The sequence below is a fragment of the Callithrix jacchus genome, chromosome 4, assembly GCF_049354715.1.
Source record: "Callithrix jacchus isolate 240 chromosome 4, calJac240_pri, whole genome shotgun sequence".
In the NCBI taxonomy this organism is placed as follows: domain Eukaryota; kingdom Metazoa; phylum Chordata; class Mammalia; order Primates; family Cebidae; genus Callithrix; species Callithrix jacchus.
This window is the reverse complement of record NC_133505.1, coordinates 50,868,660-50,884,471: the sequence shown is the minus strand read 5'-3', so window position 1 is coordinate 50,884,471 and position 15,812 is coordinate 50,868,660. Positions and strand designations below refer to the sequence as shown.

Sequence of the window (15,812 nt, the reverse complement as noted above, 5' to 3'; positions counted from 1 at the left end):
TGGGTCTCACTACAGAGGACATGAGAGCAGAAAGCTGTAGGAAGTGCCAGATGCCTGAGGGAAGAGTGCTCCAGGGATGGGGAAGAGCAAGTGTGGAGGGCTGAGGCAGGAGCCTGCTTGGATGTTTGAAGAAGCCATTGTAGCTGGAGGAAATTGAGGAAGGGTAGAGTAGGAGGAGAAGAGGTCAGGTGCCTCAGTCTGTCAGGGAAGAGGCCCAGCCAAGTTGTATGGACTGTGGCCATTTCTTTGTTTTTTTTTTGAGATGGAGTTTTAGGCTGGAGTGCAGTGGTGCCATCTCCTCTCACTGCAACCTCCACCTCCCGGGTTCAAGAGATTCTCCTGCCTCAGCCTCCCAAGTAGCTGGGATTACAGGTGCCCACCACCATGCCCAGCTAATTTTTTGTATTTTTAGTAGAGACAGGGTTTCACTATGTTGGCCTGGCTTGAGATCCACCCACCTCGGCCTCCCACAGTGCTGGGATTACAGATGTGAGCCACCACGCCCGGCCAACCATCGCCATTTCAAGGATTTTGGCTTTTACTTTAATCAGCAGCCTTTGCTGGGTCCTTCTCCTGGGTGGGCCCATCAGCCACTGGGATCTTCAGGACTCCATCCTGGGTCACTTCTCTGGTCTCTCCCTGATCAATACTCACTGTCCCCCATGCTGAAGCCAGATATCCTGACTGTGCTCTTTGGGTCACCCCTGCAGGCCCTGGCTGTGGAGGATGCTGAAGGAAGAAGACGCAGAAGCAGGACAACCCTGAAAGATTGAACCTCTTCATCCTCACACAGGTAGCTTCTCGGGAATGCTTGATGTTGAAACATTTTACACAAAGCAATCATAAGACCATTTTTGGACCCATGTGGTGTGGAGAATGCCCCAAGAAGCAGAGAAGGGCTGCTCTGGTCCTGGAGATCCATAGATTTCTAGAAAATTTTCTCTGGGAAGTGGTCAGGGATTGTGGATTCATATTGGTTTTTGGTAGCTTCTGGAATGGGGGAGAGGGTGTCTTGTCTCTCTTGATTTCACAGAGTTGTAAATAGTTGAGGATCCAATGGATGTCCATGAATGGTAGTTCTAGAAGTGTTTCGAAGGAATTAAAAATGTCTGGGATGCATCTCTGGAGAGTTGTGGTGTAGAAGGCCGCTGTGGGAAGCTCTGCAGAACCTGCCAGAGGCGGGTTCCTGGGCTCAGGAGTCTTAGCTGGCCCTGGGGCATTCCTCATGTTTATATCAGCTCTGACCTCATGATCCCTTCCATTCTCAGTTTGTCCCTCCATAAAATGGGCACACAGCTATGATTCCTCTGCTGGGCCCCCCACAAGCTGTTTCAAGGGTCAATAGTTTGTGCAACGATAGAATTTTAAGCTTTTATTTCAAGTGTAAACCCCGATCCAGCAGGAGATGGCTCCGTCCTCCACACATTCTCGGCGACGGTGGGGAAGGCGGGTGGTGGTATCTGATTTGATTGTTTCGGTGTATGTGGTTTTGTTTTCTTGGCATGTGCCACACTTTCCATTCCTCTTATGTGAGGCTTAGAATTGATTGCTTCGGTTTCTTTTTTATTGTGCCTGATTCTGATTTAATTTTAAAGCCATCATCTCTCGGGGTTCCAGGCGGAAACACGTGGCTCGTGCAAAGGGGGTAATTGAAGGGCCTCTACTGAAGGGACTACTCATCAGGATGCAGGCAGAGTTCAGAGAAACCAACAAGGGATGCTGAAGCGCCCAGGGCCAGCAGTGTCACGGAGCTGTTACTGTGGCTAGGCCCAGAAGGAGGACAGAGGGACTTGGCTGTCAGGATGGGAAACAGAAGCTGGAGAGGTGTCTCTGGTAGAGTAATGCAATGAACCTACAGCAGCTGGGCCAGGAAAGAGCCAAGTGAATAAATAATCCTCGTTGAACCCCTCAGATCTCCCATCTCCTGATGCTGGTGCCTCCCATTATGCAACCTCAGTCAGAGCCAGAGGCAAGGGAGCTGGGTGGATGCTGTCCACAGAGAGTGGAGCTGCGTGGAGGATGGAGGGTGGATCTGTGGAGCGAATGGGAGTGATCTCACAGAGTCAAGGGCTGAAGGATTATAAGGATGTTTCTACTTTAGACCAAAAGAGGCTTTTGTGTATGTTTAAGTGAAACTTTGCATTGTGAGGTCAGCTACGTAGATGTGCTGGCTGTGAGGGATGGTAGGGGCAGCAGAGATCCCAGTTCTTTTCAGACTTGAAAAGACCCAGGGAAGTCAAGGGACTTGCCCAAGGCCACTCATTAATTCATGAAAGTGTTTCTTGAAAGGCTGTACAATTTCTTGGGAAAAACAACACAAAACCTTTGAAACAGTAAAAAAAAAAAGAAAAAAAAGACAGCAAGGCAAAATCTGAGCAAGTGCCAGGAAGAGGCTATGGATTCACACACATCGTAGTCTGTTTGGGCTGTTATAACAGAATGCCATAGATGGGAAGGCTTATAACCACCACCACCACCATGTATTTCTCACAGTTCTGGATGCTGGAAGTCTGAGATGAGGCTGCCAGCATGGTCAGGTTCTGGTGAGGGCCTCTTTCATGTTGCAGACTAACAACTTTTTGTGTCCTTACGTCGTGGAAGGGACGAGAGTCTCTCTCAGGCCTGCTGAATAAGGACCTAATCCTGTTCATGAGGACTTGATCCTCAAGAACTGATCACCTCCCAAAGGTTCCATCCCTAATGCTATCACTATGGGGATTCGGATTCCAACACATGAATTTGGGAGGGACACAAACATTCAGGCCATAGAAGCTCTTGTTTCCCATTTATTAGTTTGGATTCTTTCAGACTGACTACCAAAAATCCTAAATCCGAATTATAGAAAACCGAACTCAGGGCTCCCATGGCACAAGGAATTGATTAATCAGCTCATGTACCTGCAGTGTGCAGGGATAGGGTGGACTGCAGGATGGGTGTGAACCAGCAGCTCAACCATCCAGTTGATTTTGTGTTTTTAAAAAATATCTCTCCACTTACTCCTCCGTGGGTCAGTTCATCCTCAGGCTGGCTTCTGCACCAGACTGGCTTCTGCACCGGGCTGTGGGGAGGCTGGGGGTGTGTAGAGTTTTGGACAGTATCAGGGGAGGAGAGACATACACCTTGGGAGCCCCAGCTGACATCCACCATAATGTACCACCCATAGAGGTAGAATGATACCTTTTTAATTTGGACCAGTCATTGGGGGTAATAGTGAGAGGAAACTCAATCTTAACATGTAAAAGTTTGAATCTTAAAGTGTTTTAGTGTGGTGTGGTATCAGGCAGAATCTTCCCAAACATATCCTGTTGGAAGCAGTTAGCATCTGTTTTTTAGTATGTCTTAAAATGTAGGACCTTCTAGTAGGTTAAATATACCTTCTGAAATCCCATTTAATTTCTAATTTGCTTATTCAACCTTTTAATAGCCAGAGTAAACACTGAACTCAAGTTCTGGGTTGGTGAAGATTAAATTACAGTAATGAGGTTCCTCATTTATAACCTCATCTATAAAATGGAAATAAGAATAGCACCTACTTTATAGTTTTGCTGTAAGGATTAACTGAGGTGATCCAAGCTGAGTGCTTAGCCCAGTGGCTGGCCCCATAAATGTTACCTTTATTAGTGTCATACGTCTCCAAATGTTGTCACCTTTATGCTTTTATGTGCATGTTTAATCTAGGAAATTAACTCTCTTCGCAACAAATATATTATCTGTGCTGATTAGTTTAGTTAGAGAGGAGGTAAATAAACGTATTAAAATATTTAGTGTTTATGGATTCTTTTTTTACTGAAGTGGTTTTTTTGTGTGTTTTATAATTCATTTTGAAGAAAGTCTAAATAGAGAAAAGTTTATTTAAATTAAAAATAGATATAACCTGGAAAATAGAAAGTTTAAAATTTTATGGTAATACATTCTCATATTCTTAGTTGAAAAATTGATGGCCTGTTATGACCTATCCCAGCTGTTTTTTTTTTTTGTTTTTTGAGATGGAGTCTCGCTCTGTCACCCAGGCTGGAGTGCAGTGGTACGATCTCAGCTCACTGCAACCTCCGCCTCCAGATTCAAGCAATTCTCCTGCCTCAGCCTCCCGAGTAGCTGGGACTACAGGTGTGCACCACCATGCCCAGCTAACTTTTGTATTTTTAGTAGAGATGGGGTTTCACCATGTTGGCCAGGATGGTCTCGATCTCTTGACCTTGCGATCTGCCTGCCTTGGCTTCCCAAAGTGCTGGGATTACAGGTGTGAGCCACTGCACCTGGCTATTTTTTACCTTATTTTCAGTTTGAGGTTCTGGAGGAATGAATGACCCTCCTTGCCTTTGGTTTTCTGAACCAACTGCACAGTGAGACCATCCTGGGTGGGTGGATGGTTTTAGGGTCGCTTGGATTGAGTGAGATGCAGCAATACTGAGAAGCTCGTCTTGGACCTTCACTTCAGTAGCATTTCAGCTGACAATATGGTGAATCACTCCCTAAAGCCTCTGGTGCCATAGGGCTGACCTCTCAGAACCCCAGGAGGGTCAAGCGTCTTGATTTGGGGTTCCCAGGTTAATGATGGGGGAGAGCACAGGTTGGCACAGGGCCTCCAAAAGCTTTACCACCTGTTTCACAACCAGGAGGAGGAGGAGGCTATAGGGTGCCGCAGGAGAACAGTATCCAGAGTGACCAGGAGCTTTGAAGACGACATTCTTCATCCCCACTCCCGAGTGTTGACTGAAGTTAGACTTTTGTTTTCTATAGGTGATTAGTTGCACCTGGGGCTTGCCACCATTTTGATACCCAGATGAGCACTGATTGACTCCAAATTCCTTGGCTCAGAGGGTGTGTAAACTAGTGGTTCTCAAATGAAGATTGCCTGGACCAAGAAAGCACTAAGAGAGAGAGAGAAAAAAAAAAGCTTTAAGGCATTGGCCTAGGGCTCCCAGTCTTTTTTATCTTGCCAAGTTAGGACATTTAAAAAAAACTCTAACACCCATCACCAAGCTTTTATGAAAAGAAACCATCTTAATGCCAAAATATTAGGAAAAGATCATCTAAGAACAACAACAAAAATCTTTAAATTGAAAACCCTCAGCTTTAGGAATCATTTACTACATTGTTCTCATTTTTCTAACATCACCAGTGAAAACTACACCAAGGGAGGGTGGGCACTGGCCTGCATTTGCCCTCCAGGTGTCGGGAGCTCACGTGGTGATGTGGAGTTAGTTTCTGGATGTGCAACTGTAGGGAAATACACCCTACTTTTTGAAGCCTCACTTGGAGCCTAAGAGTTCTCTAGAGTCATGTCTTGGTTGGATTTATAAGTTAAAGTTGGGGGAAAATCCATTTTAATACAAGTTTTGATAAATCCAATTGAGTTTATAAAGAAGGAACTGTTTACCCTCCAGTCATTAACTTAGAATTGTTAGTTTAATTTTCCACCAGCAGGAAGAAAATCTTGCAATACCTAAATAGTTCGAATTAAAAAGTGTGTTGACAGTTTTCTCTTTTCCACCATTTAACCCTAAAAATGATCAATGTCTTCAATTTGATCTGGCTTTCAGTTGTATAGTACGCCTCTGTGGGTGGGAAAGGGTGTGTGCGCCCCCCACCCCCACGCATATGCAGAAAACTTGGTTTGATCTCAGGAGCCCCAGAAAGGAATGGGGTGCTTGTGAGCAATGTTGCTGGTATTAATACTTGCAGCAGCTAGTTGCTAGTGTTAGTACTTGTAGCAAAAGTTGCATCTTAGAACTGCCAAAATAGTGTGACTTTTTAAGATGTCTTTTGGAATCATTAAAAATCCCCAAACATACACCCAACCACCCCTGCCATCCAGAAGCTTAACTAAACATTACTCATTCTGCTTTCATTACACGTCTGCCTGGCTTTGCCACAAACACACATTGCCTTCCAGCCAGGATTAAGCTTCTGTGTTAGGCCATGACTGGTGTGAAAGCAAATCCTCTGTCCTTGTTGACCGGGACGAAAAGACTGCTTGCTCACCCATGTGAGATTGTGAATGGAATCATGGAATCCTGGAGCCAAAGAAAGTTTCAAGGTTCTTGCCTTCCTGCAGGACTACCTCCTAACGCTCAGCACCTTGACTGGCCAAAGGTGTCCTAATCCTAACATTTCATGGGTCTCCTGTGAACAAGCATGGGATCTCACATGTGGCTTTCTCAATAAAAAGAAGACCATTCTGTGGCACACTCACACCTGTTAACCACCATTACTGCCTGTTAACCACGTTCTTGGGCAAAGTGTCACCGTTTGAATCCTGCTAGTATCCGCATCTGTGCTCATAGGGCACAGTTCTTGCACGTTCTAGCAGACGCTGAATCTTTTTTTTTTTTTTTTTTTGAGATAGGGTCTCGTTCTGTCGCCCAGGCTGGAGTGCAGTGGCACAATCTCAGCTCACTGCAATCTCTGCCTTCTGGGTTCAAGCGATTCTCCTGCCTCAGCCTTTTGGGTAGCTAGGATTATAGATGCAAGACACCATGCCTGGCTAATTTTTGTATTTTTAGTAAAGACAGGGTCTTACCATGTTGGTCAGGCTAGTCTCGAACTCCTGACCTCGTGATCCACTTGCCTTGGCCTCCCAAAGTGCTGGGATTACAGGCGTGAGCCACCATGCTCGGCCGACACTGGATCTTAATTTGTTCAGACCCCTAGCCACTAGTTTCTCTCAAGGCATATCTTACTCCACAGCAGATATTGTCCTTTTTGACAGACATGACCACAACATTCTTGTCTGCGTCAGCTCAGGCTGCCATAGTAAAATACCATAAAGTGGGTGGCTTAAACAATAGAAATTTATTTTTCACAGCTCTTGAGGCTGGGAAGTCCAAGATCGAGGTGTCCAGCAAGGTAAGTTTTATTCTGAGGCCTCTTCTCTTGGTTTGTGGGTGAGAGCCATCTTGCTGTGTTCTTACTTGATCTCTTCCTTGTGCACTCAGAGACAGGAGTCTCAGATTCCTCTTCCTCTTCTTATAAGGTCACTCATCCCATCATGGGAGCTTCATTCTCATCACCTTACCTAAACTAATTCTCTCTCAAAGACCTCATCTCCTAATGGCATCCCTTTGGGGTTTAGGGCTTCAACATAGGAAATTTGGGAGAAGGCAAACATTCAGTCCAGAACAACTCTGAGTCTTTATTTGTGGTGCCTGTGAAGTGCCTGTAAGGTCACTGGTCCATGGCCCTTCAGTACGGAAAACCTTGGAGTGACAAGTGTTCATTGCTGTGGAAGAGGTGAAGCATCCTATGCTGGAGATGGCACAATAGAATGGGAAGTTGGAAGAACTTTACCATAGAGTTGGAGGGACCTGGGGCTAGACAGAGGATCTCCTTGTCTCTCCAGGTCTTAGGTTTGCTAGTTCCAAATGTCAGTGGTAAAGTTGTGGTTGCCAAACTTGGTCAGGCTCAATGAAATTCGGATGGTTCAACACATCCGCTATTCCATGACCACCTCCTACAACCTTCATGTGCCTCTTAAAAGGAGGCTCTTGGAACCAAAGCCTGGGAAAATGTGTATTTTCTTAACACTTTATCATCTTGGGCATTTACTACCTTTTCATGGGGGAAAGAAGGGCTACAAATTATAATAGAGCTGTTCTATTTGAGATCCATATCTTACATGTCATTCTAAATGTATACTAACATGGAAATGTCCACATGGACACACACACACTCATACACCCCTGTGCCAGGTGGAATATTTTAAGATATAAAAAGGCCTTTGAAAATCCTTTTAAACTCTCAACGAACAGATAATTCATGTGTTACATAAACTTTTCCCAGATTGAGAAAAAAGATGGAAAACTTCCAGATCCTTCTTTCAAGCAAGCGTGACCCTGACTTCAAAACGGGCAAGTCCCCAAAGGGAGGATCTATACCAGTCTCACTTAGGAATGCAAAAGTTTTAGATAAAATTCTAGCAAGTAGATTTCAACAATAGAGCATGCGAATATTCTACTATAACCAAATATTATATTCCTGGCATGCAGGAATGGCTTCAGATACATATATTTTCCTATGGCTCACATAAGTTGTTTAAGTAAAAAGTTGTAATAACCTCATTAATTCCCAAAGTGTATCCAGCCAGTTTTTAGGTTTTTAACCACTTTAAAAGGAATATGTAAAGTGAGCAATCGTTAATATTATAAGGAAGGTCAAGTTTATGCAGCCCACTGCCCTTATACTTACTGGGGAAACACTAAGGGCATCACTGGTTACCTCTTCAAGTTTTAGTCAATGTAGGGAGTCACAAAATAGTAACTTGGAGAATACATGTTATAAAGAAAAGTCATAAAGTTATTATTAACTACAGATTGCTCAGTTGTAGATGAAGAAGACTTAAAGGGTTTAACTAAAAACCCTCTTTCTAGATGATGAGATTGAAATTAAGGATGTGGATTCTTCTGAAATTAGTTCATGAGTCTAATGCCATTCCTCTGAAAGTCCCATCGGGATGTTTTAAATTTCAAAAGATGCTGCTAAGTTTGATTGGAAAAATAAATAGATGAGAACATCAGGGGGAATTCTGGAAGTGGTTTTGGGGGAAGGGAGTTAGATCTATTGGATATTAAAATATATAGCCACACCAGATATTACAATGCAGTATAAAGCCTTTGTAATTAAAACACTGCCGTGCTGTCATAAAGGAGGAAGTGGATTAGTGAACTAGGATAGTTCAGAAATAGACCCTTGCATAAATAATTTAATAAATCATAAAGTAGTCATCGCAAGTCAGTGGGGAAGGGAAGATTATTCAATAAATAATTCTGATGCCTTGTTAGCAATTTGAGAAAAATCGTTTTGGCTTCACCAAAATGAATTACAGATGGACTAAACAATTAAAGTGCAAAATGTAGAGGCATAGGAAATCTATAGAATTGAATATTGCTTAGAAACAAAAGAAAAGCATTCAAAAAGGAAAAGAATAGTCAATCAAACTACAGGAAAGTGAAACGTTCCTTCATGTAAAATAAATAAATAAACCGGGAAACAACAGCCTGGGAAAGACTGACAGTAATATGACAGAATAAATCTTTATACTTCAAAGTGCTCAAACCACAAAGAAAAGTACTAAACCTTCTTAGAACACGTGAACAGATAACTAAATACAACACTAAACAAATACACAGAAAATGTACAAATTCAGTAGTAAGAAATATGCCCTCTCGTGGCTCTGCAGGCTTCATTTGGACCTTTCCTCCCTAGCACTGACACAAACACCCTCCAAGGCAGCTGGATCCAAACCCCGATCCCACCCATGTCTCACAAAGGGCCTATGCCCACATGCCAGCTCTTACACCGAAACCCCGGAAAATCTTCATCCAGCTGGTGATGAGTACATATATTCTAGCTACTATTGTATATGTTTGAAATTTTTCACAATAAAACATAAAAAATAAAATTAAAGTAATACATGTCCATTGTTGAAAACTTATAAAATGTAGCAAATATATAATTCCACAACTACCATCACCATTTTGATTAAAATCCTCTCATAATCTTTCCTTATGCATTTGTAACGTATGTTCATACACACACATACACACACACACTTTTTTTAAACAATAAAGAAATTATACTACTTGAATTGCTTTATGTCTTGCTCTTTTAACTTACGAGCATTTTTATGCTTTGTTCATTTAGATCTTCAGCATAACTTTAATGGCTGAATATTGTTTCAATACATGAATACACATACACACATATACCGTAATGTCTTTAACCAGCTCCTTACAGATAGATATCTGAGTTGGTTTTTGTTTGTTTGTTTGTTTGTTTTTGAGATGCAGTTTCACTCTTGTTGCCCAGGCTGGAGTGCAGTGGCGTGATCTCTGCTCACTGCAACCTCCACCTCCCAGGTTCAAACGATTCTCCTGCCTCAACCTCCTGAGTAGCTGGGATTACAGGCGCCTGCCTGACGTGGTTTCACCATGTTGGCTAGGGTGATCTCAAACTCCTGACTTCAGGTGATCCACCCACCTCGACTTCTCAAAGTGCTGGGATTACAGGCATGAGCCATCATGCCCGGTCCTGAGTTGTTTGTTTAAATCTTCCTATTCAAACAACTCTGGTGCATACTTTGCATATTTGTTTAATTATTTCTGTCAACAAATATCTAGAAAGTCAAAGGGTTTTTTTTTTTTTTTTTTAATAGAGATGGGGGTTTCACCATGTTGGCCAGGCTGGTCTTGAACTCTTGACCTCAGGTGATCCACCCACCTCAGCCTCCCAAAGTGCTGAGATTACAGGCATGAGCCACCGTGCCCGGCTTTTGGTTGTTTTTTGTTTGTGTTTGTTGAGATGGAGTCTTGCTCTGTTGCCCAGGCTGAGGTGTAATGATGTGATCACAGCTCACTGCAGCCTCAAACTCAAGCCCAGCCTCCCGAGTAGCTAGGACTACAAAGTGATGAGTTTGCAGGTAGGTGTGAGTTACTGCACCCAGCCTGGGAAAGCTAATGCATTTTTTTCTTTCCTATTTTCATGGCAAATTACTCATTGGAATTATGATACAATTTTAAACTCCTTTTTTCAGTGTATATGATTATGCATTTTGTCATAATCTTAGCAACGTTGGATCCTATGTTCACAATATTTTAAATGCATAAATCTGATAAGGAGATAAAGGCCATCTTATTTTCATTTGCATTCATTTGATTATTACTGAGTTTGAAAATCTTTTTATATGTCTATGTCATTCACATTTCATATTTTGTGACTAAGTGGTTATGTCTTTTCCCCAATTATTATATTTCTCTCTCATTTAATTGACTCACAAGGGCTCTTTCTTTACATATTAAATGATTCTAATCTTGGTTCATTTTTGGACAATCATTTGTCCAGAATTGTTTAAGTATATCTTGCTAAAGGTTGCACATTTAGATTTTTCCCTTTGAGCCCTTGATAATTTTCTACATTTTAATGTTTGCAACCATATTCGATATTTTAAGATTTCACTATATAACACTGCTACCTAAAGTCTGCTTTTTTATTTCAGTAACTTTTTGCTTATCAAATAAGACATGTTTATGGTAGAATCAAATATGTTTTCTAAATTTGCCTATAATTTGACTAACATACAGTGCATCAGATAAAATTTGGTAGTTTTCCTTTCAGTAGTTTTTCTATGTGTGCATGTTAAGATAACAGTAGCTGAAGAAATCATTAAAATACCAAATTATGAGACTGGATGCAGTGGCTCACGCCTGCAATTCGAGCACTTTGGGAGGTCGAGGCTAGAGGATAGCTTGAGCCCAAGAGTTTGAGACCAGCCTGGGCAAAACCCCATCTCCATAAAAAATTAGCCAGGCATGGGTGTGTGCCTATGGTCCCAGCTACCCAGGAGGCTAAGGTGGGAGGATTACTTGAGCCTGGGAGGTTGAGGCTGCAGGGAGCTGTGATCATGCCACTGCACTCCAGCCTGGGTGCTGAGTTGGGACCCTGTCTCAAAAACAACAGGCCAGGCACAATGGCTCACACCTGTAGTCCCAGCACTTTGGGAGACTGAGGCGGGTGGATTGCCTGAGCTCAGGAGATCACGATTAGCCTGGGCAACACAGTGAAACCCTGTCTCTACTAAAAAAATACAAAATTTAGCCAGGCATGGTGGCATGCACCTATAGTCCCAGCTACTTGGGAGGCTGAGGCAAGAGAATTGCTTTAACCTCGGAGGCAGAGGTTGCAGTGAGCCAAGATTGTGCCACTGCACTCCAGCCTGGGCAACAGAGTGAGACTCCATCTCAAAAACAACAACAAACCCACACCAAATTATGGCTTAACACAATAGAGTTTATTTCTCACTGAGTCAACATAGGAGTTTAGGATTGGTGGTCACTCCACCAGTGGAGCCCTCCCCTGAGTGATTCAGTGATCCAGGCTCCTTTCATTGGTTGCTCTTACATTTCCTAGGGTCCTGAAGTCCCCTGTATCTGTTTGGCAGATGGAGGAAGAGAGCATGAAAATGGTATCACGTTATTTCTGTTTGCAAACTTTGCTTACTAATGGGTTTGAACATTGTTCATGAGGCCATCAGTAGTAGTAGTAGTAGTGTGTGTGTGTGTGTGTGTGTGTGATCAAGAAAATGGACTTGACAAGGAGGATTTGGGGCACAGGTCTAAGTCATCCATGGAGATAGTGAGGTCAGCTTCTCCATGCTCCTTCCCTTCCCAGGGAACTTTCCACCTCCCGCAGCCTGGAAGTGCTCAAATCACTTTCCATTCCATTGGTGGGAGGAGTTATTTGGTACCACCTAGATACAAGGGGTGCTGGGGCATGTAGCCCCTGGCTGAGCAGCCGCTTCTCGCCAAAAATCCCACACTCTGGAAAGAGAAGCATAAATATTTGTTGTACATTTAGATGAATCTGCCACCAGATTCTGTATTTGTAATGCACATGATATATATAATGCATATGCTATAAATTTTCTCTTCACAAAAGAGAGCTATCCTATTAATAGCTTTGAGTTTTAGCATAATTTTGTGAGCATTTTCCTGTGTCTTTAAATCTTTTTCAAAAACATGAGATTTAAAGCCTACATATTATTCCTTGTATTGATGCATCATCTATTTAACTATTTTTCTATTACGGTACCATTGGATTTTTCTAGATTTTTATTAGTATGAATATTGCTGCTATAAATGTCTCTGCACATAAATCTTGGAGTATTCCTCTGATTATTTCATCAGGGAAAATTCTTGGGAGTGAACTCAGTATTAAAGCTAGTGATCCATATCACCAGATGGCCCTTCAGAAATGTGGACTAATTTACAGTCATCAGGAGCATCTGAGGGTTTCGATTTCACAGCATCCTTTACTGTCGTGAGCATTAGAGTTGTTTCAGTTTTTGCCAATTTGATAGTTGAAAATAGTATCGCGTTGTTTCAGTTTGCAAGCTTTGCTTACTAATGGCTTTGAACATTTTTCATGAGGCCATCAGTAATCTCTCTCTCTCTCTCTCTCTCTCTCTCTCTCTGTGTGTGTGTGTGTGTGTGTGTGTATGAGAGAAATAGAGAGAGAGAGAGAGAGATAATTGCCTCTTTGGATCCTTTCTCATTTTTATTTTGCTGTATTCTATCTTTTAAAAAATCATTTACAAGGGATTTGTATGCATTGTGTGTATTCACTTGTCATGTTGCAAGTGTTCTTATCTAGCTTCTTATTTTCATGTTTTTGTTTGTAACCTCATTTTCTTAGGTTAAACTCTGCAGTTGGAACCCCGATGTGTGGTATTATACCCACTAAGTCTACCCAGTTAGCAGTACTCCTGAGATTAAGAACATTTTAAAAAGCAAAGCAGACTCTGTTTTCTGACCTGTCATATGGTTTGAATGTTCTTAATGTGAATTTTTGTTGTCTGGGAGTGAGGGTGTTTAAACTCGTCATCAAGAAAATGGACTTGACAAGAAGGATTTGGGGCACTGGTCTAAGTTATCCATGGAGATAGTGAGATCAACTTCTCCATGCTCCTTCTCTTCCCTGGGAACTTCAGAGAGGCAGAGAGTCAGGCTGAGAGGTAGTATTGGATGACTCTATGCTTTAATCAAGTGAGTAACAGCGGGGGCTCAGGGGCCCTCTTGCCATTTTTCGTGTTAGATCTTATAGAGAACACGTGTTGGAGCATCAGGGACACAAACTGTGGTGCAGGGGAAGTTAAGTGTAGTTTTAGCTCTGTCACGAAGTGACCACATGACCTGGAGCAAGTCACTTGTCCACTCTGGGCCCCGTTTACTCACCTGCAAAACGTGAGGGCTTGTGCTAGGTGCATGTGCTGGGAGGGTGAATTCCAGAGCTGTGCAGTGGGCTTCTCAGTGAGGCCTCTTTTGCATTCACTGCCTGCACTGACCTGTGTCGGGTGGGTGGGCAAAGACCAGGGAGAAGTCTAGTCCCTTTGGTCTCCCAAGTGATTTATGAAAGAAATCAATCTAGTATCTGTTCCAGATAGAATGTGATCTAAATATGATAGTCCACTAATAAGATTAGATGAATCTAATATGATTTTCCTCTAAAACACAAATACTGCACCACTTTTAATTGTAGTAGCCAAATTGAATTACTCATCCCAAATTAGATTTTCAGCAAACTTAATTTGAACATGAGCTCAGTACTGCAGGCCCTGAGTAATTTTTTAAGATATAAAATAAATCAGTGGGATATTAGTATTGTTCCTCTGGGCTCTTCAGTGGTTACCGTGAAAAGGAATAGGTAAACATCTGGAGAGAACAGGCAGAAGTAGAGTTGAGATAGACACTCTAATTCTTTGGCTTATCATTGAAGGGTTTTACCCGCTTCCATCCCTATAACCCTCCCTAGTCTTAGAAGACAGGAAGCAAATAAAGGCAGACCCAGTAATCACTTGGTTTTATTGCTTATGATTGTCTCTCTTCTTTTCACTCCTTGAGTCATCTTTTTAACATCTTCACCTGCTTCAGGACACCAGGTGGGAAATGGTTCATTGGGTAGCTTACGGAGCCACAGGTTTAGTGAGGAGTTGGAACGGTTTATAGCATGACTTTAACCATATTTTCATTCATTCCCTATTAGTTAGTGGATTACCTGACAACCAACCCAAACTGGTTTTAGCAAAAGAAGAAAATGTATTGGCCTATGCGGTTGAGCAATCTAGGGGTAGATTGTGGCAGCAGGTGAGGCTTTACCCAGGGCTCAGCTGAGATGCCCCAACCCCAGTTTTTCCAGTGGAAAAACAGAAGACAACTTCCTTGATGGGCCAACCAAAGGTCTGGAATTGAGTCTGGTTGCCCCTGACTGGGTTCCCTTGGCTCCTGTTCTCCCCTGGGCTAGTTACTGTCTGAGGGGATGGGACAAATTGAGAGATCCAGAAGACTCCGGGAAAGAGGGCAGTTTGTGAAGCTGGGGAAGGAAGTAGTACCTCCACACCCTCACGGTGCGTGATACAGAACCTTCCGCTTTTCCAAGCGCTTAGAGTTACACTGTCTCATGTGAACTATAAATGATCCTGAGAGATAGGTGGGACATAGTTCATGGATGAGGAAGTCAAGGCGGGATCGACTTACCCGGGACCTTGCCGTGGTGGAGCTGGGATCAGACTCATTATCTTGCGAGTCTTCCATTTCTTTTCATTGTATCCTGCCTGCCTTCTAATTAATCTTTCCCACTGCCCCCTCCCTTCCATTACTTTAACACTATCGCCGTGTTCTTCATTAAACAGACAGTCAGTCAATGGTTGTTCACTTGTTATTGAGTGACCAGTGTACCATTAGACCAAAGGTGGCCTTTCTGCTCATACTTACTGAATATCGTTATAGCAAAAACCAATGTGGTCGATTCCCAGTTATTAATCTGTGGATTGTTCCTGGTAATTCAGTTTCTCTTTCTCTGAGTTATGGAGTGTTCTTCTAGCGGAAGGAAGAAATTTGTTTAGCTTGAGGGTAGACATGTAAAGAGGAGCCAAGGAAGTGTATGTGTGTGCATGAGCCTGCACGTGTGTGTGTTTATACAGACATGTGCATTGACTTGCATTACAGAGTTAAGCATGTTTCAATGCCTCACCTTTATAGTGTAGACAGCTGAAGTGAGCTTTTCTGCCCATGATTCTAGTCTACTGTAACTCACATTTGTGAAGGTCACCACTGGCAAGGTTCCTATTTACTCAAGCCGAAGATGTGTGGATGGGTGTGCCATTTAGAAATACTTTCAGCAATAACTATACATTCACCTTTCATTTTTGAGAAAAATCACAGATACCTGTGATGTTCTTCCTGCCTGGAAAATGCTCCCCGTTCAGTCTTACTTCTCAGGTTTTACCTCTGCTCCCTCTGGGAAGCTCTGCGGATTTTGTC

The 15,812-nt window shown here is 42.7% G+C and overlaps 1 protein-coding gene across 50 annotated transcripts in view; it reads left to right on the top strand.

Moving 5' to 3' along the window:
- Positions 1-15,812, top strand: part of TRERF1 (transcriptional regulating factor 1) — a 235,203-nt gene that overhangs the window by 90,353 nt on the left and 129,038 nt on the right. For 45 of the 50 annotated variants that reach the window (XM_035295656.3, XM_078369167.1, XM_078369158.1 and 42 more), the window contains one exon: positions 711-793. The exons of the other annotated variants lie outside the window; for them this stretch is intronic. The gene's annotated coding sequence lies outside the window, so the exon portion shown is untranslated. The remainder of the gene's footprint in view (positions 1-710; positions 794-15,812) is intronic. 50 annotated transcript variants of the gene reach the window in all.